Raw genomic sequence first — 23,327 nt, 5'->3', positions numbered from 1 at the left:
AAACCAAGACCTCCGTCCTTCACGCGCCTGAACAAGTTGGTCTGTCTGCACCTTTCCCATTTCGAGCCCCATATAAAAACTGCGAACACTCTGTGCAGCCTTTGCACGTTGATCCTTGAACAATGTAACACCTGCATCACATACCACAGTTTAGCGATAAAAAACATGTTGCACACAGTAGCCCTAGCGAAAACAGACAGGTTCATGCCTTTCCACCTGTCTGCTTTTTCCTTCGTCTCTTTTGTTTGACGCGACCAATACTCCTCGCTGCCGTTATAACATTCCAGGGGAACACCGAGGTACCTTGTCGGTGTTTCCGTCCAGTGCACATTCGCAAAAAGGTCCGGCTTTGAAGGCCACCTTCCGTGCCAAAGCCCAAGAGATTTCGCCCAGTTTACGCGGCTTCCTGTGACGCTACAAAAATGTTTCACAACACTTATCGTTTCCTCTACACTTTCTTTGTTCGTACAACACACCGCAATGTCGTCTGCATATGCCAGCAGCTTAACTTCCACTGCCGCCAAGCTGAAGCCACGAATTTTTTCATTTTCATTTATCGCTAAGCACATCGCTTCGATGTAAATACAAAACAAAAGTGGACTGAGGGGGCAGCCCTGACGCACAGAACGCATTACGTGAATGGGGGCCCCCAAAGACTTGTTAACAATTAAACGTGTTGTGCAGTTCTGGTACGCCAAGGCCACTCCCTCCTTGATGATGGAACCGACATTAATATGATCTAAGATGACAAACAAAATATCATGCGCAACACAATCAAAAGCTTTCTCCAGGTCTATCTGGAGCACAGCAACGCCAAGTGAATCTTCGTCACAACACTCTAGCACACACCGCATCTTGTGAATGTTTGAGCTAATGGTTCTGCCTTTGATTCCACAAGTTTGGTGCTCTCCAACAATTTCTTTAATGACACCTTGAAGTCGCGCTGCCAGAACCTTCATAAAAATCTTGTAGTCGACATTGGTCAGCGATATGGGCCTATACGATGTCACCAGTTTAAGTTTTTCCCCTTCGTCCGTTTTAGGAATTAATATCGTATGCGCTTTGCTGAAGGAGGGCGGCAGAGTTTTCCGTTCGTACGCCTCATTGAACAGCTCAGCTAACCCCGGGGACAGTTCTATTCTAAACGTCTTATACCATGCTGCGGTTAGGCCATCGGGTCCCGGTGACTTTCCGGGGTTCAGATGACCAATCGCGCGTTCCACTTCACCTTCCGTTATTCTGCCTTCTAAAAGCTTTTTTGTGTCGTCACTAAGCCGCGGCAAGCGCTTGAGAAACTCTTCTTTAAAACCATGTACATTCGCTTTTCGAATTGCAAAAAGTGACTGATAATACGCAACAAAGGCCCGTTCGATGCTTTCATTGTCGCTCGCGAGAGTCCCGTTGCAATAGACCTTATCGATGTGGTTTCGGCGTCCTTGCGCTTTTTCGAGACCAAGCGCCCTTTTTGTGGGCGTCTCACCCGCGGCAAGATCATTTGCGCGCGCGCGAACCCAGGCGCCTCGATAACGCTCTCTGTCATGCAGTTCTAATTTTTCCTTGACACTGCGCACCTCGTCTTTGCAAGTCCCAGGCTCCCGACTTTCTAGGGCTATCAGCTGCTGCAGTGTTTTCTTAAGACTTCTTTCTTTTATTTGCGCTTCGAATTTTAGCGTGCTCGATCTGTCAAGCGCTTTCATTTTCACCTTCTGCTTTAAACACTCCCATTTCTCTGCTACTGTTTCCGTTTTTTCCATAAGCACTTCATTAATGGTCTCGTGCACTGCTTCTAAAAATGGTTCATCTTTTAGTAACAATGCGTTCAGTTTCCATAAATCCCAGTTGAAAACCTTACGCTGTTTCTTCATGCCTATGCGACACACAACCAAACAGTGATCTGAAAACGACACTGGCTCAACCGAAAAATCGTGACACATAGGCAATACATCTAGGGATAGGTATATGCGGTCTAAACGTGCATGGCTATTGCCATGAAATCGCGTGTAGATCACTTCGCGATTTGCTGCCACACATTCATACACGTCTTCCAAGTCATTTTCGGTTATTAATTTGCCTAGCACGTCACTGCTTTTGTCACGAACGCCAGTGCTATTGACTCTATCGCGAGCCCTTAAAACACAGTTAAAATCACCTAACAAAAACACCCTCTTATTACACTTTGTCCACTGAAACAGGTTAGAAAAAAACTGAGCACGCTCTTCTACACTATTCGGTGCGTATACGCATATAACTCTGAATTCAGTGGCACCATAAACAAAGTCACAATAAACAATTCTGCCCGACTGACATGAAAAAACACTTTGCACAAGAAGGCTTTGCAATTTTTTTACAAAAAGAACACAACCCGCGGACGTTCCTATCGAGTGGCTTACGACCGCGTAATATCGGTCAGTGAAACGGCGCACCATGCTCCCGGTCTCCTCCTCTCCGTCTACCTTAGTTTCCTGGACGGCTAGGACGTCTATGTCTTGGTCTGTGAGCAACCGATAGAGCTGACTTTGCCTACGCCTAGCCGCCAACCCTCTGACGTTAAGCGTAGCTATACTGAATGGCGGAGTTAATTCCATAGTGACTTGTTCGCTAAAGGAGTAGGCCCGGAGCATGGCGCTTACCCTTCACGACCAGCCCTCGGCTAGCCGCCTCCAGGACCATCCTGCTTCCCAGCGCTGTTTTCTTTTGCCTTGTCCTCCAGTCTCCGGTCGGTAGGGACTTTCGGCTTAGGTTTGAGACTACGCCGCCTCCCTTGCGGCGCCTTCGCAGGCGGCTCCTGGCTGCTGGTGGACGACGCCCCGTCCTGCTCTACCGAGTCGTCGAGTGGACGCTTTAGCGTGGCGCTGGTCACGCACGTCTCGTCGTCGCTGTCCGCCGCCGTCTCTCCCTGACCCTCCGTTGTATCAGCTGTCCCCACTGGAACCACGTCCGTCTCGACCCGCTCAGGCTCGGCCGCTGACGGGGCGCTGGCCGGTGTAGTCGAAAGCTGGCGAGTCTCCGGAAACTTGGGTGTGTCTGCCTGCGCCGCCCCTCCAGTAGTCACAGGGACCACTGGGCTTCCGACCCCTTTGGCGGCGTCCTCTGCCTCGGCCGCGTCCATGACGTGATCAGCCATCGCCTCGTTCTTCGCTGGCCCCATTGCACTGGCGTACGTTCGAACGCAATCCGCCTCGACGTGTCCGAAGCGTTTGCACCGCGAGCAACGGGGAACCTTGCACTCTCGGCGGACGTGCCCTTTGCCTTGGCAGCGCAAGCATTGCATCGGCCGACCAGGCACAACCAGCAAGGCCAGCTCTCCATCGATCCTGATCTGGTGCGGAAGGTCTTCGACCCTGACGCCGCTTTTCAGCTTCAGGAGAGCTGTTCTCGTGGTCGAACACTTGTCGGCCATGCCCGGGACACGCCACCACTCACGGCTCACCTCCACGACCTTGCCGAAAGCCGACAGCGCCGTCCGTACTTCTTCGTCGCTCACACCGTGAAGCAGCCAGTGAATTCGTGACCGCACCTGCTGGTCCTGTGGGTCGACGACGACGCAGCGCCGCCCCTTCACCTGCAGCTCCTTCAAGGCGAGCAGGCGTTTTGTGGGAGCGGCATCATTGAATGTCACCGCCCACAAGTGGTTAACCTGGTATGCACCGAGGCTTACCACATCCGGCAGCAGGCCCGTTGGCGTCAATGCGTCCCTGAAATCTTCGACCTTGTATGGCCTCGCTCGTACATCACCGTGTAAAAACACGGTGTTGATAACAAGTCGTCCTTTTGGCATTTGCGGCAAAATAAACTGGTATTCGCTATCTCCGTTCCTGTTTCCGCGGCTAAGATTGGCCGCTGTCGCCGCTCCGCTGGAGCTCATGATCCTGCGATCCGTTCAGCACGACTGCCGGAAGCAGAATGTCTGAGCTGCACCCCTGTTATGTCAAGAGCACTTATTTATGCGTTTGATGGTGCTCAACAGATTATTTTAACAACAAAATAAATTATTACTCGAAATAAACAAAATCATCTTGTCATTGCGACGTGATACAATTTTTTTGTTAACAAAGAAAGAAACATATTTCTATCATAAAAGAAAAGGGCAGCAATGTTTTAGTAGAATCACTTGCCGAATTTCAAGCTGCCGTAGTATTACAACACATAAAAAAGATAGCGCTAAAATTAAGAGCACTTTGGAGGTGCTGGGGTTCGAACCCGGGACTTCTCACATGCGAAGCAAGCGCTCTACCTCTGAGCTACACCCTTTTCTTTCTTTATTGACCTCTGAGCTACACCCCCGTTATGTCAGGAGCACTTATGTATGCTATTGATGGTGCTCAAGAAATTATTTTAACAAAAAAATAATTATTACTCGAAATTAACAAAGTCATCTCGTCATTGCAACGCGATAAATTTTTTGTCGACAAAGATAGAAACACATTTCTATCATAAAGAAAAGGGCACCGATGTTTAAGTAGATTATCTCGTCGCATTTCAAGGTGCTGTAGTAGTACAACACGAAAAAGATAGCGCAAAAGTTCAAATTGATTGATTTGTGGGGTTTCACGTCCCAAAACCACCATATGATTATGAGAGACGCCGAAGCGGAGGGCTCCGGAAATTTCGACCACCTAGGGTTCTTTAACGTGCACCCAAATCTGAGCACACGGGCCTACAAAATTTCCGCCTCCATCGGAAATGCAGCCGCCGCAGCCGGGAAAAGAACCCGCGACCTGCGGGTCAGCAGCCGAGTACCTTAGCCACTAGACCACCACGGAGGGGCCGCAAAATTTCCGAGAGCTCTGGAGGCGCCACGGTTCGAACCAGGGACTTCGCACATGCGAAGCAAGCACTCTACCTCTGAGCTGCACCCCTGTTATGTCAGGAGCACTTATTTATGCGTTTGGTGGTGCTCAACAGATTATTTTACCAACAAAATAAATTATTACTCGAAATAAACAAAATCATCTCGTCATTGCAACGTGATACAATTTTTTTGTCGACAAAGAAACATATTTCTATCATAAAGGAAACGGCACCAATGTTTTAGTAGATTATCTCGTCGCATTTCATGGTGCCGTAGTAGTACAACACAAAAAAAGACAGCGCTAAAGTCGAGAGCACTTTGGAGGTGCTGAGGTTCGAACCCGGGACTTCTCACATGTGAAGCAAGCGCTCTACCTCTGAGCTACACCCGCATTATGCCAGGAGCACTAATGTATTCTATTGATGGTGCTCAAGAAATTATTTTAACAAAAAAATTAATTATTACTCGAAATAAAGAAAATCATCTCGTCATTGCAATGCGATAACTTTTTTGTCAACAAAGATAAAAACACATTTCTATCATAAAGGAAAGGGCACCGATGTTTTAGTAGATTATCTTGTCGCATTTCAAGGTGCTGTAGTAGTACAACACGAAAAAATAGCGCGAAAGTTCAAATTGATTGATTTGTGGGGTTTCACGTCCCAAAACCACCATATGATTATGAGAGACGCCGAAGTGGAGGGCTCCGGAAATTTCGACCACCTTGGGTTCTTTAACGTGCACCCAAATCTGAGCACACGGGCATACAACATTTCCGCCTCCATCGGAAATGCAGCCGCAGCCGCCGGGAAAAGAACCCGCGACCTGCGGGTCAGCAGCCGAGTACCTTAGCCCCTAGATCACCGCGGTTGGGCCGCAAAATTTCAGAGAGCTCTGGATTCGCCACGGTTCAAACCAGGGACTTCTCACATGCGAAGCAAGAACTCTACCTCTGAGCTGCACCCCTGTTATGTCAGGAGCACTTAATTATGCGTTTGTTGGTGCTCAACAGATTACTTTAACAACAAAATAAATTATTACTCGAAATAAACAAAATCATCTCGTCATTGCAACGTGATACAATTTTTTTGTCGACAAAGAAAGAAACATATTTCCATCATAAAGGAAGCGGCACCGATGTTTTAGTAGATTATCTCGTTGCATATCATGGTGCTGTAGTAGTACAACACAAAAAAGATAGCGCAAAAGTTCACATTGATTGATTTGTGGGGTTTCACGTCCCAAAACCACCATATGAATATGAGAGACGCCATAGTGGAGGGCTCCGGAAATTTCAACCACCTGGGGTTCTTTAAAGTGCACGCAAATCTGAGCACACGGGCCTACAACATTTCCGCCTCCATCGGAAATGCAGCCGCCGCAGCCGGGAAACGAGCCCGCGAACTGCGGGTCAGCAGCCGAGTACCTTAGCCACTAGACCACTGCGTAGGGGCCGCAAAAGTTCAGAGAGCTCTGGAGGCGCCACGGTTCGAACCAGAGACTTCTCACATGCGAAGCAAGCGCTCTACCCCTGGGCTGCACCTCTGTTATGTCAGGAGCACTTATTTATGCGTTTGATGGTGCTCAACAGATTATTTTAACAACAAAATAAATTATTACTCGAAATAAACAATATCTTCTCGTCATTTCAACGTGATACAACTTTTTCGTCAACAAAGAAAGAAACATATTTCTATCATAAAAGAAAAGGGCAGCAATGTTTTTGTAGAATCACTCATCGCATTTCACGGTGCCGTAGTATTACAACACATAAAAAGATAGCGCAAAAGTCGAGAGTACTTTGGAGGTGCTGGAGTTCGAACCCGGGACGTCTCACATGCGAACCAAGCGCTCTACTTCTGAGCTACACCCCAGTTATGTCATGAGCACTAATGTAAGCTATTGATGGTGCTCAAAAAATTATTTTAACAAAAAAATAATTATTACTCGAAATAAACAAAATCATCTCGTAATTTCAACGCAATAAATGTTTTCTCAACAAATATAGAAACACATTTATATCATGAAGGAAAGGGCACCAATGTTTTAGTAGATTATCTCGTCACATTTCATGGTGCTGTAGTAGTACAACACGAAAAAGATAGCGCAAAAGTTCAAATTGATTGATTTGTGGGGTTTCACGTCCCAAAACCACCATATGATTATGAGAGACGCCGTAGTTGAGGGCTCCGGAAATTTCGACCACCTGGGGTTCTTTAACGTGCGCCCAAATCTGAGCACACGGGCCTACAACATATCCGCCTCCATCGGAAATGCAGCCGCCGCAGCCGGGAAACGAACCCGCGACCTGCGGGTCAGCAGCCGAGTACCTTAGCCATTAGACCACCGCGGAGGGGCCGCAAAAGTTCAGAGAGCTCTGGAGGTGCCACAGTTCGAACCAGGGACTTCTCACATGCGAAGCAAGCGCTCTACCTCTGAGCTGCACCCCTGTTATGTCAGGAGCACTTATTTGTGCGTTTGATGGTGCTCAACACATTATTTTAACAATAAAATAAATTATTACTCGAAATAAACAAAATCATCTCGTCATTGCAACGTGATAAAATTTTTTTGTCGACAAAGAAAGAAACATATTTCTATCATTAAAGAAAAGGGCAGCAATGTTTTAGTAGAATCACTCGTCGCATTTCATGGTGCCGTAGTATTCCATAAAAAGGATAGCGCTAAAGTCGAGAGCACTTTGGAGGTGCCGGGGTTCGAACCCGGGACTTCTCACATGCGAAGCAAGCGCTCTACCTCTGATCTACACCCCCGTTATTTCAGGAGCACTTATGTATGCTATTGAGATTGCTCAAAAAATTATTTTAACAAAAAATAAATTATTACTCGAAATAAACAAAATCATCTCGTCATTGCAACGCGATAAATTTTTTGTCAACGAAGATAGAAACACATTTCTATCATATAGGAAAGGGCACCGATGTTTTAGTAGATTATGTCGTCACATTTCATGGTGCTTTAGTAGTACAACACGAAAAAGATAGCGCAAAAGTTCAAATTGATTGATTTGTGGGGTTTCACGTCCCAAAACCACCATATGAATATGGGAGGCGCCATAGTGGAGGGCTCCGGAAATTTCAACCACCTGGGGTTCTTTAAAGTGCACCCAAATCTGAGCACACGGGCCTACAACATTTCCGCCTCCATCGGAAATGCAGCCGCCGCAGCCGGGAAACGAACCCGCGAACTGCGGGTCAGCAGCCGAGTACCTTAGCCACTAGACCACTGCGTAGGGGCCGCAAAAGTTCAGAGAGCTCTGGAGGCGCCACGGTTCGAACCAGAGACTTCTCACATGCGAAGCAAGCGCTCTACCCCTGGGCTGCACCCCTGTTATGTCAGGAGCACTTATTTATGCGTTTGATGGTGCTCAACAGATTATTTTAACAACAAAATAAATTATTACTCGAAATAAACAAAATCATCTCGTCATGGCAACGTGATAAAATTTTTTTGTCAACAAAGAAAGAAACATATTTCTATCATAAACGAAAAGGGCAGCAATGTTTTAGTAGAATCACTCGTCGCATTTCATGGTGCCGTAGTATTCCATAAAAAGGATAGCGCTAAAGTCGAGAGCACTTTGGAGGTGCCGGGGTTCGAACCCGGGACTTCTCACATGCGAAGCAAGCGCTCTACCTCTGATCTACACCCCCGTTATTTCAGGAGCACTTATGTATGCTATTGACGGTGCTCAAAAAATTATTTTAACAAAAAATAAATTATTACTCGAAATAAACAAAATCATCTCGTCATTGCAACGCGATAAATTTTTTGTCAACGAAGATAGAAACACAATTCTATCATAAAGGAAACGGCACCGATGTTTTAGTAGATTATCTCGTCGCATTTCATGGTGCCGTAGTAGTACAACACAAAAAAGATAGCGCCAAAGTTCACATTGATTGATTTGTGGGAATTCACGTCCCAAAACCACCATATGAATATGAGAGACGCCATAGTGGAGGGCTCCGGAAATTTCGACCACCTGGGGTTCTTTAAAGTGCACCCAAATCTGAGCACACGGGCCTACAACATTTCCGCCTCCATCGGAAATGCAGCCGCCGCAGCCGGGAAACGAACCCGCGAACTGCAGGTCAGCAGCCGAGTACCTTAGCCACTAGACCACCGCGTAGGGGCCGCAAAAGTTCAGAGAGCTCTGGAGGCGCCATGGTTCGAACCAGGGACTTCTCACTTGCGAAGGAAGCGCTCTACCTCTGAGCTGCACCTCTGTTATGTCAGGAGCACTTATTTATGCGTTTGATGGTGCTCAACAGATTATTTTAACAACAAAAAAAACTATTACTCAAAATAAACAAAATCATCCCGTCATTGCAACGTGATACAATTTTTTGTCAATAAAGAAAGAAACATATTTCTATTATAAAAGAAAAGGACAGCAATCTTTTAGTAGAATCATTCGTCGCATTTGATGGTGCCGTAGTATTAGAACACATTAAAAAGATAGCGCTAAAGTCGAGAGCACTTTGGAGGTGCTGGGGTTCGAACCCGGCACTTCTCACATGCGAAGCAAGCGCTCTACCTCTGAGCTACACCCTCATTATGCCAGGAGCACTAATGTATTCTATTGATGGTGCTCAAAAAATTATTTTAACAAAAAATTATTATTACTCGCAATAAACAAAATCATCTCGTCATTGTGACGCGATAAATTTTTTGTCAAAAAAAAACAGAAACACATTTCTATCATAAAGGAAAGGGCACCGATGTTTTAGTAGATTATCTCGTCGCATTTTATGGTGCCGTAGTAGTACAACACAAAAAAGATAGCGCAAAAGTTCAAATTGATTGATTTGTGGGGTTTCACATCCCAAAACCACCATATGATTATGAGAGACGCCGTAGTGGAGGGCTACGGAAATTTCGACCACCTGAGGTTCTTTACCGTGCACCCGAATCTGAGCACACGGGCCTACAACATTTCCGCCTCCATCGGAAATGCAGCCGCGGCAGCCGGGAAAAGAACCCGCGACCTGCAGGTCAGCAGCCGAGTACCTTAGCTTTACACTAGACCACCGCGGAGGGGCCGAAAAGCTCAGAGAGCTCTGGAGGCGCCACGGTTCGAACCAGAGACTTCTCACATGCGAAGCAAGCGCTCTACCTCTGAACTGCACACCTGTTATGTCAGGAGCACTTATTTATGCGTTTGATGGTGCTCAACAGATTATTTTAACAACAAAATAAATTATTACTCGAAATAAACAAAATCATCCCGTCATTCATCGTGATACAATTTTTTTGTCAACAAAGAAAGAAACATATTTCTATCATAAAAGAAAAGGGCAGCAATGTTATAGTAGAATCACTCGTCGAATTTCATGGTGCCGTAGTATTACAACACATAAAAAGGATAGCGCTAAAGTCGAGAGCACTTTGGAGGTGCTGGGGTTCGAACCCGGGACTTCTCACATGCGAAGCAAGTGCTCTACCTCTGAGCTACACCCCCATTATGCCAGGAGCACTTATGTATGCTATTGACGGTGCTCAAAAAATTATTTTAACAAAAAATAAATTATTACTCGAAATAAACAAAATCATCTCGTCATTGCAACGCGATAAATTTTTTGTCAACGAAGATAGAAACACAATTCTATCATAAAGGAAACGGCACCGATGTTTTAGTAGATTATCTCGTCGCATTTCATGGTGCCGTAGTAGTACAACACAAAAAAGATAGCGCAAAAGTTCACATTGATTGATTTGTGGGAATTCACGTCCCAAAACCACCATATGAATATGAGAGACGCCATAGTGGAGGGCGCCGGAAATTTCGACCACCTGGGGTTCTTTAAAGTGCACCCAAATCTGAGAACACGGGCCTACAACATTTCCGCCTCCATCGGAAATGCAGCCGCCGCAGCCGGGAAACGAACCCGCGAACTGCAGGTCAGCAGCCGAGTACCTTAGCCACTAGACCACCGCGTAGGGGCCGCAAAAGTTCAGAGAGCTCTGGAGGCGCCATGGTTCGAACCAGGGACTTCTCACTTGCCAAGGAAGCGCTCTACCTCTGAGCTGCACCTCTGTTATGTCAGGAGCACTTATTTATGCGTTTGATGGTGCTCAACAGATTATTTTAACAACAAAAAAAAACTATTACTCAAAATAAACAAAATCATCCCGTCATTGCAACGTGATACAATTTTTTGTCAATAAAGAAAGAAACATATTTCTATCATAAAAGAAAAGGACAGCAATCTTTTAGTAGAATCATTCGTCGCATTTGATGGTGCCGTAGTATTAGAACACATTAAAAAGATAGCGCTTAAGTCGAGAGCACTTTGGAGGTGCTGGGGTTCGAACCCGGGACTTCTCACATGCGAAGCAAGCGCTCTACCTCTGAGCTACACCCTCATTATGCCAGGAGCACTAATGTATTCTATTGATGGTGCTCAAAAAATTATTTTAACAAAAAATAATTATTACTCGAAATAAACAAAATCATCTCGTCATTGTGACGCGATAAATTTTTTGTCAACAAAGATAGAAACACATTTCTATCATAAAGGAAAGGGCACAGATGTTTTAGTAGATTATCTCGTCGCATTTTATGGTGCCGTAGTAGTACAACACAAAAAAGATAGCGCAAAAGTTCAAATTGATTGATTTGTGGGGTTTCACATCCCAAAACCACCATATGATTATGAGAGACGCCATAGTGGAGGGCTACGGAAATTTCGACCACCTGAGGTTCTTTAACGTGCACCCAAATCTGAGCACATGGGCCTACAACATTTCCGCCTCCATCGGAAATGCAGCCGCGGCAGCCGGGAAAAGAACCCGCGAACTGCAGGTCAGCAGCCGAGTACCTTAGCTTTACACTAGACCACCGCGGAGGGGCCGAAAAGCTCAGAGAGCTCTGGAGGCGCCACGGTTCGAACCAGAGACTTCTCACATGCGAAGCAAGCGCTCTACCTCTGAGCTGCACACCTGTTATGTTAGGAGCACTTATTTATGCGTTTGATGGTGCTCAACAGATTATTTTAACAACAAAATAAATTATTACTCGAAATAAACAAAATCATCCCGTCATTCATCGTGATACAATTTTTTTGTCAACAAAGAAAGAAACATATTTCTATCATAATGAAAAGGGCAGCAATGTTATAGTAGAATCACTCGTCGCATTTCATGGTGCCGTAGTATACAACACATAAAAAGGATAGCGCTAAAGTCGAGAGCACTTTGGAGGTGCTGGGGTTCGAACCCGGGACTTCTCACATGCGAAGCAAGCGCTCTACCTCTGAGCTACACCCCCATTATGCCAGGAGCACTAATGTATTCTAATTATGGTGCTCAAGAAATTATTTTAACAAAAAAATAATTATTACTCGAAATAAAGAAAATCTACTCGTCATTGCAACGCGATAAATTTTTTGTCAACAAAGATAAAAACACATTTCTATCATAAAGGAAAGGGCACCGATGTTTTAGTAGATTATCTCGTCGCATTTCAAGGTGCTGTAGTAGTACAACACGAAAAAGATAGCGCCAAAGTTCAAATTGATTGATTTGTGGGGTTTCACGTTCCAAAACCACCATATGATTATGAGAGACGCCGAAGTGGAGGGCTCCGGAAATTTCGACCACCTGGGGTTCTTTAACGTGCACCCAAATCTGAGCACACGGGCATACAACATTTCCGCCTCCATCGGAAATGCAGCCGCCGCAGCCGGGAAACGAACCCGCGACCTGCGGGTCAGCAGCCGAGTACCTTAGCCACTAGACCACCGCGGAGGGGCCGCAAATGTTCAGAGAGCTCTCGAGGCGCCACGGTTCGAACCAGGGACATCTCACATGCGAAGCAAGCGCTCTACCTCTGAGCGGCACCCCTGTTATGTCAGGAGCACTTATTTATGCGTTTGATGGTGCTCAACAGATTATTTTAACAACAAAATAAATGATTATTTGAAATAAACAAAATCATCTCGTCATTGCAACGTGATACAATTTTTTTGTCAACAAAGAAAGAAACATATTTCTATCATAAAAGAAAAGGGCAGCAATGTTTTAGTAGAATCCCTCGTCGCATTTCAAGGTGCCGTAGTATTACAACACATAAAAAAGCGCTAAAGTCGAGAGCACTTTGGAGGTGCCGGGGTTCGAACCCGGGACTTCTCACATGCGAAGCAAGGGCTCTACCTCTGAGCTACACCCCCGTTATGTCAGGAGCCCTTATGTATGCTATTGATGGTGCTCAAGAAATAATTTTAACAAAAAAAATATTATTACTCGAAATAAACAAAATCATCTCGTCATTGCAACGCGATAAATTTTTTGTCAACAAAGATAAAAACACATTTCTATCATAAAGGAAAGGGCACCGATGTTTTAGTAGATTATCTCGTCGCATTTCAAGGTGCTGTAGTAGTACAACACGAAAAAGATAGCGCCAAAGTTCAAATTGATTGATTTGTGGGGTTTCACGTTCCAAAACCACCATATGATTATGAGAGACGCCGAAGTGGAGGGCTCCGGAAATTTCGACCACCTGGGGTTCTTTAACGTGCACCCAAATCTGAGCACACGGGCATACAACATTTCCGCCTCCATTGGAAATGCAGCCGCCGCCGCCGGGAAAAGAACCCGCGACCTGCGGGTCAGCAGCCGAGTACCTTAGCCCCTAGATCACCGCGGATGGGCCGCAAAATATCAGAGAGCTCTGGAGGCGCCACGGTTCAAACCAGGGACTTCTCACATGCGAAGCAAGAACTCTACCTCTGAGCTGCACCCCTGTTATGTCAGGAGCACCTAATTATGCGTTTGGTGGTGCTCAACAGATTATTTTAACAACAAAATAAATTATTACTCGAAATAAACAAAATCATCTCGTCATTGCAACGTGATACAATTTTTTTGTCGACAAAGAAAGAAACATATTTCCATCATAAAGGAAACGGCACCGATGTTTTAGTAGATTATCTCGTTGCATATCATGGTGCTGTAGTAGTACAACTTAAAAAAGATAGCGCAAAAGTTCACATTGATTGATTTGTGGGGTTTCACGTCCCAAAACCACCATATGATTATGAGAGACGCCATAGTGGAGGGCTCCGGAAATTTCAACCACCTGGGGTTCTTTAAAGTGCACCCAAATCTGAGCACACGGGCCTACAACATTTCCGCCTCCATCGGAAATGCAGCCGCCGCAGCCGGTACACGAACCCGCGAACTGCGGGTCAGCAGCCGAGTACCTTAGCCACTAGACCACTGCGTAGGGGCCGCAAAAGTTCAGAGAGCTCTGGAGGGCCCACGGTTCGAACCAGAGACTTCTCACATGCGAAGCAAGCGCTCTACCCCTGGGCTGCACCCCTGTTATGTCAGGAGCACTTATTTATGCGTTTGATGGTGCTCAACAGATTATTTTAACGACAAAATAAATTATTACTCGAAATAAACAAAATCATCTCGTCATTTCAACGTGATACAACTTTTTCGTCAACAAAGAAAGAAACATTATTCTATCATAAAAGAAAAGGGCAGCAATGTTTTAGTAGAATCACTCATCGCATTTCACGGTGCCGTAGTATTACAACACATAAAAAGATAGCGCAAAAGTCGAGAGCACTTTGGAGGTGTCAGGGTTCGAACCCGGGACTTCTCACATGCGAACCAAGCGCTCTACTTCTGAGCTACACCCCAGTTATGTCATGAGCACTAATGTATGCTATTGATGATGCTCAAAAAATTATTTTAACAAAAAAATAATTATTACTCGAAATAAACAAAATCATCTCGTAATTTCAACGCAATAAATGTTTTGTCAACAAACATAGAAACACATTTCTATCATAAAGGAAAGGGCACCGATGTTTTCGTAGATTATCTCGTCACATTTCATGGTGCCGTAGTAGTACAACAAGAAAAAGATAGCGCAAAAGTTCAAACTGATTGATTTGTGGGGTTTCACGTCCCAAAACCACCATATGATTATGAGAGACGCCGTAGTTGAGGGCTCCGGAAATTTCGACCACCTGGGGTTCTTTAACGTGCACCCAAATCTGAGCACATGGGCCTACAACATTTCCGCCTCCATCGGAAATGCAGCCGCCGCAGCCGGGAAACGAACCCGCGACCTGCGGGTCAGCAGCCGAGTACCTTAGCCACTAGACCACCGCGGAGGGGCCGCAAAAGTTCAGAGAGCTCTTGAGGTGCCACAGTTCGAACCAGGGACTTCTCACATGCGAAGCAAGCGCTCTACCTATGAGCTGCACCCCTGTTATGTCAGGAGCACTTATTTATGTGTTTGATGGTGCTCAACACATTATTTTAACAATAAAATAAATTATTACTCGAAATAAACAAAATCATCTCGTCATTGCAACGTGATAAAATTTTTTTGTCAACAAAGAAAGAAACATATTTCTATCATAAAAGAAAAGGGCAGCAATGTTTTAGTAGAATCACTCGTCGCATTTCATGGTGCCGTAGTATTCCATAAAAAGGATAGCGCTAAAGTCGAGAGCACTTTGGAGGTGCCAGGGTTCGAACCCGGGACTTCTCACATGCGAAGCAAGCGCTCTACCTCTGATCTACACCCCCGTTATTTCAAGAGCACTTATGTATGCTATTGATGGTGCTCAAAAAATTATTTTAACAAAAAATAAATAATTACTCGAAATAAACAAAATCATCTCGTCATTGCAACGCGATAAATTTTTTGTCAACGAAGATAGAAACACAATTCTATCATAAAGGAAACGGCACCGATGTTTTAGTAGATTATCTCGTCGCATTTCATGGTGCCGTAGTAGTACAACACAAAAAAGATAGCGCAAAAGTTCACATTGATTGATTTGTGGGAATTCACGTCCCAAAACCACCATATGAATATGAGAGACGCCATAGTGGAGGGCGCCGGAAATTTCGACCACCTGGGGTTCTTTAAAGTGCACCCAAATCTGAGCACACGGGCCTACAACATTTCCGCCTCCATCGGAAATGCAGCCGCCGCAGCCGGGAAACGAACCCGCGAACTGCAGGTCAGCAGCCGAGTACCTTAGCCACTAGACCACCGCGTAGGGGCCGCAAAAGTTCAGAGAGCTCTGGAGGGGCCATGGTTCGAACCAGGGACTTCTCACTTGCCAAGGAAGCGCTCTACCTCTGAGCTGCACCTCTGTTATGTCAGGAGCACTTATTTATGCGTTTGATGGTGCTCAACAGATTATTTTAACAACAAAAAAAAACTATTACTCAAAATAAACAAAATCATCCCGTCATTGCAACGTGATACAATTTTTTGTAAATAAAGAAAGAAACATATTTCTATCATAAAAGAAAAGGACAGCAATCTTTTAGTAGAATCATTCGTCGCATTTGATGGTGCCGTAGTATTAGAACACATTAAAAAGATAGCGCTTAAGTCGAGAGCACTTTGGAGGTGCTGGGGTTCGAACCCGGGACTTCTCACATGCGAAGCAAGCGCTCTACCTCTGAGCTACACCCTCATTATGCCAGGAGCACTAATGTATTCTATTGATGGTGCTCAAAAAATTATTTTAACAAAAATTTAATTATTACTCGAAATAAACAAAATCATCTCGTCATTGTGACGCGATAAATTTTTTGTCAACAAAGATAGAAACATATTTCTATCATAAAGGAAAGGGCATAGATGTTTTAGTAGATTATCTCGTCGCATTTTATGGTGCCGTAGTAGTACAACACAAAAAAGATAGCGCAAAAGTTCAAATTGATTGATTTGTGGGGTTTCACATCCCAAAACCACCATATGATTATGAGAGACGCCGTAGTGGAGGGCTACGGAAATTTCGACCACCTGAGGTTCTTTAACGTGCACCCAAATCTGAGCACACGGGCCTACAACATTTCCGCCTCCATCGGAAATGCAGCCGCGGCAGCCGGGAAAAGAACCCGCGACCTGCAGGTCAGCAGCCGAGTACCTTAGCTTTACACTAGACCACCGCGGAGGGGCCGAAAAGCTCAGAGAGCTCTGAAGGCGCCACGGTTCGAACCAGAGACTTCTCACATGCGAAGCAAGCGCTCTACCTCTGAGCTGCACACCTGTTATGTTAGGAGCACTTATTTATGCGTTTGATGGTGCTCAACAGATTATTTTAACAACAAAATAAATTATTACTCGAAATAAACAAAATCATCCCGTCATTCATCGTGATACAATTTTTTTGTCAACAAAGAAAGAAACATATTTCTATCATAAAAGAAAAGGGCAGCAATGTTATAGTAGAATCACTCGTCGCATTTCATGGTGCCGTAGTATACAACACATAAAAAGGATAGCGCTAAAGTCGAGAGCACTTTGGAGGTGCTGGGGTTCGAACCCGGGACTTCTCACATGCGAAGCAAGCGCTCTACCTCTGAGCTACACCCCCATTAGGCCAGGAGCACTAATGTATTCTAATTATGGTGCTCAAGAAATTATTTTAACAAAAAAATAATTATTACTCGAAATAAAGAAAATCTACTCGTCATTGCAACGCGATAAATTTTTTGTCAACAAAGATAAAAACACATTTCTATCATAAAGGAAAGGGCACCGATGTTTTAGTAGATTATCTCGTCGCATTTCAAGGTGCTGTAGTAGTACAACACGAAAAAGATAGCGCCAAAGTTCAAATTGATTGATTTGTGGGGTTTCACGTTCCAAAACCACCATATGATTATGAGAGACGCCGAAGTGGAGGGCTCCGGAAATTTCGACCACCTGGGGTTCTTTAACGTGCACCCAAATCTGAGCACACGGGCATACAACATTTCCGCCTCCATCGGAAATGCAGCCGCCGCAGCCGGGAAACGAACCCGCGACCTGCGGGTCAGCAGCCGAGTACCTTAGCCACTAGACCACCGCGGAGGGGCCGCAATTGTTCAGAGAGCTCTCGAGGCTCCACGGTTCGAACCAGGGACATCTCACATGCGAAGCAAGCGCTCTACCTCTGAGCGGCACCCCTGTTATGTCAGGAGCACTTATTTATGCGTTTGATGGTGCTCAACAGATTATTTTAACAACAAAATAAATGATTATTTGAAATAAACAAAATCATCTCGTCATTGCAACGTGATACAATTTTTTTGTCAACAAAGAAAGAAACATATTTCTATCATAAAAGAAAAGGGCAGCAATGTTTTAGTAGAATCCCTCGTCGCATTTCAAGGTGCCGTAGTATTACAACACATAAAAAAGCGCTAAAGTCGAGAGCACTTTGGAGGTGCCGGGGTTCGAACCCGGGACTTCTCACATGCGAAGCAAGCGCTCTACCTCTGAGCTACACCCCCGTTATGTCAGGAGCCCTTATGTATGCTATTGATGGTGCTCAAGAAATAATTTTAACAAAAAAAATATTATTACTCGAAATAAACAAAATCATCTCGTCATTGCAACGCGATAAATTTTTTGTCAACAAAGATAAAAACACATTTCTATCATAAAGGAAAGGGCACCGATGTTTTAGTAGATTATCTCGTCGCATTTCAAGGTGCTGTAGTAGTACAACACGAAAAAGATAGCGCCAAAGTTCAAATTGATTGATTTGTGGGGTTTCACGTTCCAAAACCACCATATGATTATGAGAGACGCCGAAGTGGAGGGCTCCGGAAATTTCGACCACCTGGGGTTCTTTAACGTGCACCCAAATATGAGCACACGGGCATACAACATTTCCGCCTCCATCGGAAATGCAGCCGCCGCCGCCGGGAAAAGAACCCGCGACCTGCGGGTCAGCAGCCGAGTACCTTAGCCCCTAGATCACCGCGGATGGGCCGCAAAATTTCAGAGAGCTCTGGAGGCGCCACGGTTCAAACCAGGGACTTCTCACATGCGAAGCAAGAACTCTACCCCTGGGCTGCACCCCTGTTATGTCAGGAGCACTTATTTATGCGTTTGATGGTGCTCAACAGATTATTTTAACAACAAAATAAATTATTACTCGAAATAAACAAAATCATCTCGTCATTGCAAAGTGATAAAATTTTTTTGTCAACAAAGAAAGAAACATATTGCTATCATAAAAGAAAAGGGCAGCAATGTTTTAGTAGAATCACTCGTCGCATTTCATGGTGCCGTAGTATTCCATAAAAAGGATAGCGCTAAAGTCGAGAGCACTTTGGAGGTGCCGGGGTTCGAACCCGGGACTTCTCTCATGCGAAGCAAGCGCTCTACCTCTGATCTACACCCCCGTTATTTCAGGAGCACTTATGTATGCTATTGACGGTGCTCAAAAAATTATTTTAACAAAAAATAAATTAATACTCGAAATAAACAAAATCATCTCGTCATTGCAACGCGATAAATTTTTTGTCAACGAAGATAGAAACACAATTCTATCATATAGGAGAGAGACCGATGTTTTAGTAGATTATCTCGTCGCATTTCATGGTGTCGTAGTAGTACAACACAAAAAAGATAGCGCAAAAGTTCACATTGATTGATTTGTGGGAATTCACGTCCCAAAACCACCATATGAATATGAGAGACGCCATAGTGGAGGGCTCCGGAAATTTCGACCACCTGGGGTTCTTTAAAGTGCACCCAAATCTAAGCACACGGGCCTACAACATTTCCGCCTCCATCGGAAATGCAGCCGCCGCAGCCGGGAAAAGAACCCGCGAACTGCAGGTCAGCAGCCGAGTACCTTAGCCACTAGACCACCGCGTAGGGGCCGCAAAAGTTCAGAGAGCTCTGGAGGCGCCATGGTTCGAACCAGGGACTTCTCACTTGCCAAGGAAGCGCTCTACCTCTGAGCTGCACCTCTGTTATGTCAGGAGCACTTATTTATGCGTTTGATGGTGCTCAACAGATTATTTTAACAAAAAAAACTATTACTCAAAATAAACAAAATCATCCCGTCATTGCAACGTGATACAATTTTTTGTCAATAAAGAAAGAAACATATTTCTATCATAAAAGAAAAGGACAGCAATCTTTTAGTAGAATCATTCGTCGCATTTGATGGTGCCGTAGTATTAGAACACATTAAAAAGATAGCGCTAAAGTCGAGAGCACTTTGGAGGTGCTGGGGTTCGAACCCGGGACTTCTCACATGCGAAGCAAGCGCTCTACATCTGAGCTACACCCTCATTATGCCGGGAGCACTAATGTATTCTATTGATGGTGCTCAAAAAATTATTTTAACAAAAAATTAATTATTACTCGAAATAAACAAAATCATCTCGTCATTGTGACGCGATAAATTTTTTGTCAACAAAGATAGAAACACATTTCTATCATAAAGGAAAGGGCACCGATGTTTTAGTAGATTATCTCGTCGCATTTTATGGTGCCGTAGTAGTACAACACAAAAAAGATAGCGCAAAAGTTCAAATTGATTGATTTGTGGGGTTTCACATCCCAAAACCACCATATGATTATGAGAGACGCCGTAGTGGAGGGCTACGGAAATTTCGACCACCTGAGGTTGTTTAACGTGCACCCAAATCTGAGCACACGGGCCTACAACATTTCCGCCTCCATCGGAAATGCAGCCGCGGCAGCCGGGAAAAGAACCCGCGACCTGCAGGTCAGCAGCCGAGTACCTTAGCTTTACACTAGACCACCGCGAAGGGGCCGAAAAGCTCAGAGAGCTCTGGAGGCGCCACGGTTCGAACCAGAGACTTCTCACATGCGAAGCAAGCGCTCTACCTCTGAGCTGCACACCTGTTATGTCAGGAGCACTTATTTATGCGTTTGATGGTGCTCAACAGATTATTTTAACAACAAAATAAATTATTACTCGAAATAAACAAAATCATCCCGTCATTCATCGTCATACAATTTTTTTGTCAACAAAGAAAGAAACATATTTCTATCATAAAAGAAAAGGGCAGCAATGTTATAGTAGAATCACTCGTCGCATTTCATGGTGCCGTAGTATACAACACATAAAAAGGATAGCGCTAAAGTCGAGAGCACTTTGGAGGTGCTGGGGTTCGAAACCGGGACTTCTCACATGCGAAGCAAGCGCTCTACCTCTGAGCTACACCCCCATTATGCCAGGAGCACTAATGTATTCTAATTATGGTGCTCAAGAAATTATTTTAACAAAAAAATAATTATTACTCGAAATAAAGAAAATCTACTCGTCATTGCAACGCGATAAATTTTTTGTCAACAAAGATAAAAACACATTTCTATCATAAAGGAAAGGGCACCGATGTTTTAGTACATTATCTCGTCGCATTTCATGGTGCCGTAGTAGTACAACACAAAAAAGATAGCGCAAAAGTTCAAATTGATTGATTTGTTAGGTTCCACGTCCCAAAACCACCATATGATTATGAGAGACGCCGTAGTGGAAAGCTCCGGAAATTTCGACCACCTGGGGTTCTTCAGCGTGCACCCAAATCTGAGCACACGGGCCTACAACATTTCCGCCTCCATCGGAAATGCAGCCGCCGCAGCCGGGAAACGAACCCGCGACCTGCGGGTCAGCAGCCGAGTACCTTAGCCACTAGACCACCGCGGAGGGGCCGCAAATGTTCAGAGAGCTCTCGAGGCGCCACGGTTCGAACCAGGGACATCTCACATGCGAAGCAAGCGCTCTACCTCTGAGCGGCACCCCTGTTATGTCAGGAGCACTTATTTATGCGTTTGATGGTGCTCAACAGATTATTTTAAGAACAAAATAAATGATTATTTGAAATAAACAAAATCATCTCGTCATTGCAACGTGATACAATTTTTTTGTCAACAAAGAAAGAAACATATTTCTATCATAAAAGAAAAGGGCAGCAATGTTTTAGTAGAATCCCTCGTCGCATTTCAAGGTGCCGTAGTATTACAACACATAAAAAAGCGCTAAAGTCGAGAGCACTTTGGAGGTGCCGGGGTTCGAACCCGGGACTTCTCACATGCGAAGCAAGCGCTCTACCTCTGAGCTACACCCCCTTTTTTTTCCTTATTGCCTGTTTTCGGCTCACATAAACAATACACATATTAACTGATAATTACACAACACAATCCAAAACATTGTAAAAACCATGGCTCAAACGATGTGGCCACGCATCTGTTAAAATGTTTTTATCGTCGATAGTAATTCGACGCGCGGCAACCATTCTGGGGGGAATTCCTCCAGCTTTTGTTCATCCACAAAATTTCTTATATACTCCTTGAAGTACTGGGTGGGTGCTCGTGCATCTACATCAAAGTGCATGGCTGCCATCCTGGATTTCCAAATGCTATGAAGAGCCATAAGCATTATCATGTCGTATGGGGCACCGTCGTCACTTTGTATATGCAAATAGCGGATGCCATATGCATTTATGGGGAAGTCTTTTTTGATCGTGCGCTGGAGCACGTCCCAAAGAAAGACAGCATCCCAGCAGTCAATGAATACATGCTCAATTGTCTCCTCCTTTCTGCATATTATGCAATGCGTGCCCCAAGGAACGTAGAACCCCTTTGCAGCCATCCAGGTTTTGACGGTCAGCGTACCGGTATGTAATTTAAAAAAGAAATTCTTAGCACCTGGCGATATTTTCATCGCCTTGACGCGCTTTAGTACAGTGTGGCCATGGCATACAATGTAAAGGGACCGATACATAGGCACTGGTAAAAACACATCACATAGGTCCTTGTACAACTTTCTTCGTCGGACTTGACTCAAATATTCAAGTGAAAACCGCACTGACAGAAACCTACAAGAAAGTACAACTTCGCGGAGAAAGCCATAAACACCACCAGGTACGCTGCAGGTTGATACAACCATGTTAGGCAAGTGTTTCCCCAGGCGAAGTTGACAGACAGTGCGAAGGAATGGGTTGTCGACGTCTCTAAAGAAACAAAATCGATTGACTACCTGTCTTAAAAACAAATGCGACAAGCCGAGTCCTCCATTTCGCACTCGAAGAAATAAATTGGTCCGACTCGATCTTTCCCAAGACGATTCCCACACAAAGACAGCGAACACACGGTGAAATTTTTGGATGTTTACCCTTGAACAATGTAAGACTTGTAAGATATACCAAATTTTACTCACTAAGAATATGTTGCAAATTGTGGCTTTAGAAAACATAGACCAATTCCAGCCATTCCACTTGTTCACTCTTTCCCGCAGGTTATCCACTTGGCTCCTCCAGTACGATTCGCTGTCCTTGTAGCATTCGAGGGGAGCACCCAAGTATTTAGCCGGTGTCGTAACAAACCTTATGCTGGCACAACTGTCTGGGGTTTCTGCCCAGTCACCGTGCCAAAAGCCAAGGCATTTTCCCCAGTTTACAGCGCTGCCACTTGCAACACAGAAGTTAGTAACGCATTTGACAGCGTCTGCTATGCTGTCAGAGTCCGCGCAAAAAATGGCAATATCGTCCGCATAAGCCAACAGTCGGACTTCAACCTCGTGCAGCCTAAACCCACGGACACAGTCATTCTCTATGACACTCAAACAAAAGGACTCTATGTACAAACAAAACAATAGTGGTGAGAGAGGACAACCCTGACGGACCGAACGCTGGACTGGGATGCGCTTCCCCACCACCTTGTTAACGATTAGCCGCGTTGAGCAGTCTCGGTACGCCATGACAACCC

General features: G+C 44.8%; 8 non-coding genes across 8 annotated transcripts; all 8 read right to left on the bottom strand.

Annotated features, from left to right (window-relative positions):
* Window positions 1–7,494: 7,494 nt before the first annotated feature.
* Window positions 7,495–7,566, bottom strand: TRNAA-CGC (transfer RNA alanine (anticodon CGC)). Its single transcript has one exon. It is a non-coding gene; the product is annotated as a tRNA-Ala (tRNA).
* Window positions 7,567–8,394: 828 nt separating this feature from the next.
* Window positions 8,395–8,466, bottom strand: TRNAA-CGC (transfer RNA alanine (anticodon CGC)). Its single transcript has one exon. It is a non-coding gene; the product is annotated as a tRNA-Ala (tRNA).
* A 1,739-nt stretch (window positions 8,467–10,205) lies between these two features.
* TRNAA-CGC (transfer RNA alanine (anticodon CGC)) lies at window positions 10,206–10,277 on the bottom strand. Its single transcript has one exon. It is a non-coding gene; the product is annotated as a tRNA-Ala (tRNA).
* Window positions 10,278–12,014: 1,737 nt separating this feature from the next.
* TRNAA-CGC (transfer RNA alanine (anticodon CGC)) lies at window positions 12,015–12,086 on the bottom strand. The gene has a single exon. It is a non-coding gene; the product is annotated as a tRNA-Ala (tRNA).
* Window positions 12,087–12,915: 829 nt separating this feature from the next.
* Window positions 12,916–12,987, bottom strand: TRNAA-CGC (transfer RNA alanine (anticodon CGC)). The gene has a single exon. It is a non-coding gene; the product is annotated as a tRNA-Ala (tRNA).
* Window positions 12,988–17,109: 4,122 nt separating this feature from the next.
* On the bottom strand, window positions 17,110–17,181 carry TRNAA-CGC (transfer RNA alanine (anticodon CGC)). The gene has a single exon. It is a non-coding gene; the product is annotated as a tRNA-Ala (tRNA).
* An 829-nt stretch (window positions 17,182–18,010) lies between these two features.
* On the bottom strand, window positions 18,011–18,082 carry TRNAA-CGC (transfer RNA alanine (anticodon CGC)). The gene has a single exon. It is a non-coding gene; the product is annotated as a tRNA-Ala (tRNA).
* Window positions 18,083–21,617: 3,535 nt separating this feature from the next.
* TRNAA-CGC (transfer RNA alanine (anticodon CGC)) lies at window positions 21,618–21,689 on the bottom strand. Its single transcript has one exon. It is a non-coding gene; the product is annotated as a tRNA-Ala (tRNA).
* Between the last annotated feature and the right edge of the window lie 1,638 nt (window positions 21,690–23,327).

This window comes from Rhipicephalus microplus, chromosome X (assembly GCF_043290135.1).
Source record: "Rhipicephalus microplus isolate Deutch F79 chromosome X, USDA_Rmic, whole genome shotgun sequence".
NCBI classification, from domain to species: Eukaryota; Metazoa; Arthropoda; class Arachnida; order Ixodida; family Ixodidae; genus Rhipicephalus; species Rhipicephalus microplus.
This window is presented reverse-complemented; position numbering and strand designations above follow the sequence as displayed.